The sequence below is a fragment of the Gekko japonicus genome, unplaced genomic scaffold (assembly GCF_001447785.1).
Source record: "Gekko japonicus isolate JY-2015 unplaced genomic scaffold, Gekko_japonicus_V1.1 scaffold4261, whole genome shotgun sequence".
NCBI classification, from domain to species: Eukaryota; Metazoa; Chordata; class Lepidosauria; order Squamata; family Gekkonidae; genus Gekko; species Gekko japonicus.
The window spans coordinates 68,426-72,122 of NW_015173817.1; the positions used below are offsets into that span (position 1 = coordinate 68,426).

Consider the following 3,697-nt stretch of genomic DNA (forward strand, 5'->3'; position numbering starts at 1 on the left):
GGGGGAGAGAGGGATTCCGTATGCAGCAAGACTCTGTGCGTGTAATCTAAATCAAGTTGACTCAGTTTTCCATATTCTTCTATACTGTCCCCACTATGATGATATACGTTTTACTCTTTTAGACCCAAGTTTATTTAACATGACAGGCTGCCCGGATGCTTTGAAGGTGTGCCATCTCCTGAATGATTCGCCACCTGAAATATCTGAAAAGGCAGCCTTATTTCTAAGTTTGGTAATTAAGGGTCGATTGCACAGTCCTTGTTATCTCTTTATCTGTTTCTGTTTCTTCCTGTAACCTGACACATGCCAATAAAGGTCTGTGAGTGTGGTCTCTGCCAGTCTTGGGCTTTATCTGTAGGAGACAGCGGCCCCTGCTGGACTTTGAACCAACAATGCTCCTTTATGTCTAAAAGCTTTGTCTTGGAAGGAGGGAGACACCAACACCTTAGTCAACATATTAACGCAATCTGACTTCTCACTTCTACCAGGAAAGTTTATAGTTGCCCAGGGCAAGCAGGATGTCAGCTAGAGATGTCAAATTTTTGAACATTTTGAATCCATGGGGAAAATGCAGATCTCTTCCCCAGGGGCGGGCCTATTATGAAACTAATGAAGCTGGCCCTGGAGGGGCCCTGAAGCAACTTTTTTCATGAGTGAATTTTTCAACAAAATTGATGTAATTTTTTTAAGTGCTTGTTATTAAAATAAGGCTATTTTAGGCTACAGTCACACACACTAAATAATCCGCTTTCAGTCCACTTTCAATGCACTTTCCAACTGGATTTTCCTGTGTGAACTGGCAAGATCCAGTTGGACGGTACATTGAAAGTGGGTTATTTAGTGTGTGTGACCGCAGCCTTAGTGACGGAATCATAAGCCAATGGTTGAAGTCAATGTTCCCTCTAAGCTGTGGAGTCTAGTGAGCAAAAATTCTACTTTGTGAGCTACTGGCATTAAAGTTGTGAGCGAGCGATATGGCTACTGCATAAATCAGTTTGCTCTGGAGCCATCCTTCCTGAGCTAAGACAAAAATGTGTGAGCCGGAGGCTAAAAAACTGTGAGCTAGCTCACACTGACTCAGCTTAGAGGGAACACTGGTTGAAGTACTTAATATTGACCTTAGAATATACTCTAATACCCATTTCCCACCATTTTGGGCTTGAGGTCCTTGCAAGGATGTTGCCCTATTGTTGCTGGTTGAGAAGGGCATAGCAGTTCAAGCGTCACTGTCCCAAAAATGTAGGTCTGTCACTGCTTTCCCGGGGGGGGGGCATTTTGGGAGAAATTGATATATATGCAATAGTTCTTTTCTTATCAACCCTATACTTATTTTACTGTTTCAATGACATAAAATTCATCATTTATAATTTAGTTAACATATACGATTTTAATATTTGACATTGTTTTGAAATAGAAAAGTACAAAAGCCTTGATAATCTCCAAGCAAAACTGTGGCTACACCAAGCAGTACAGAGAGAGACAGAGAGAGAGACAGACAGAGAGAGAGACAGAGAGAGACAGAGACACAGAGAGAGAGACAGAGAGAGAGAGAGACAGAGACAGAGAGAGAGGGAGAGAGAGAGACAGAGAGAGAGAGAGACAGAGAGAGAGTGCTACACACTGCTGCACCCTGTGATGCCTTAACACATGTGCCAGACTAAGCAGAGTTATGTTCTTCAATTGACTTCAATGAGCTTGGAAGGCTGGATCTCTGCTATAAATAAATAAATACTCAAAACAGAAAACACATTTTTTGGTAGTAAACAAAAAAGTGTATTATTTGGAAGAAACAGTCTCATACAATTGCAGTAGGACTAGCAACAAATTTGGATACTGAATTCAGTTTTAGAACACTGAAAACAGTGTGCTGCATTGTTAAAATTAGTTTTATTAGTTAATATTATTGTATTATTAATATTACATACTATAGCCAGATTTAAACATGTCCTTGAAAATATGTTGTTTGTATCTGCAATAAATACAGAAAATATCATTAGATAATACTGTAGATTATTTTACATTACAAAATCTTCATACTGCACATTTTGAGTGAGGAAAACCTTGTCTTAAAGTGCACTGCACTTAATCCAAATGTTTCGTTGATCCCCCCCCCCCCCGCCGTAGCCCATAAGTTGCAGGGAAACATTTCCAGGGTTTTTTCACTGGGGAAAAAACTAGAAAACGTAGTCCTTGGAGGAAAGCAAACCAAGCCACCCTTATTTTTCGTTTTTTTCTGGATTTTCTTCCAGCCCTTTGAATATCTATCTAGTACACATTCCTTCTGCTAGGAGAAAACAGTAGAAAATAGGTCCCCCATTAGCAATGCCCAAGCCACAAAGAAAGATCTTCCAGAGAAAACAAAAACTAAAGAAGCTGCCACTGGGAAAATATTTATGCTGTCAATTAGAACAGAATCCTTGTTTCATCCTTACAACCACCCTGTAACTTTATCAGAATAATTATTTCCAGTTTACAGTGGGGGGGGGAGCAGTGGGGGGGGGAGTTCCTAACAGAGTAAACAGCCTAGATCAGAGGTTCCCAACCAATGGTATGCATACCACCAGCAGGACACAGGCTTTTCATAACATTTACTAAGATATCACTCCCCCCCATCCCTATGAATGATAACTATAATAACAGAATGTCCGTATAACAGAATGTCATATGTTTATAAATGTCTTTCTTGGACATTCGGAGGGATTTTTGTTCTTTGACAGAGTGACTCACTGGATATAAGGTACAAAAGTCTGAGAACCACTGGCCTAGGTTAATCCTGAAGGCTAGGATTTAATTCAACGAAGGTTGCCAACTATTTGGAATACAGCGAAGAGATAATCCGAGGCTCAGGAAAGACAACAGTTTGAGAGAATGCAAAAAACAACAACAATAGTTTTCCAGAGAGCTGAAGGTGGCATGTGCAATCACCTTTGGTTAAAAAACCAAATAAAACCTGGTGCCGTCTGAGCCATGTGGAGAAATGAATCTTTCAATCCAGTAGCTGGAGATTTCCCAGAATTCCATCTGATGTCCAGCCAGACTACAGAAATCAGTTCCCCCTGGAGAATATGGCAGCTTTGGAGGGTGGACTCTATGGGCATTATACCCTGCTGAGGCCCCTCCCATCCTCAACCCCACCCCCACCCCCCAGGCTCCACTTCCCAAAACTCCAGGTCTTTCCTAGAGCTGGCAACCCTAGTGCCGGCTTCACATCCGTGTAACCATCCAGTCTTCCCAGTTACTTGATGTTAAAAAGCAGCAGGTACCTGTAGCTTGTATCCTAACCTGGATGGCCCAGACTAGCCTGCTCTTGTGAGATCTCAAAAACTAAGCAGGGTTAGTCCTGGTTAAGAACATAAGAACATAAGAGATGCCAATGTTGGATCAGGCCAAAGGCCCATCCAGTCCAACACTCTGTATCACACAGTGGCCAGAAATACCAGTGCCATCAGGAGGTCCACCAGTGGGGCCAGGACATTAGAAGCCCTACTACTGTTGGCCCCCCCAAGCACCAAGATGACAGAGCATCACTTGCCCCAGAGTCCCTATCTATACCTTGTGGCTAATAGCCACTGATGGACCTCTGCTCCATATGCTTATCTAATTCCCTTTTGAAGCCGTCCATGCTTGTAGCCACCACCACTTCCTGTGGCAGTGAATTCCAAGTGTTAATCACTCTTTGGGTGAAGAAGGACGTCCT

At 42.3% G+C, this 3,697-nt stretch overlaps 1 protein-coding gene across 1 annotated transcript in view; it reads right to left on the reverse strand.

Moving 5' to 3' along the window:
• VRK3 (vaccinia related kinase 3) overlaps positions 1-3,697 on the reverse strand; it is a 28,523-nt gene that overhangs the window by 20,604 nt on the left and 4,222 nt on the right. The gene's annotated exons all lie outside the window — the stretch shown is intronic.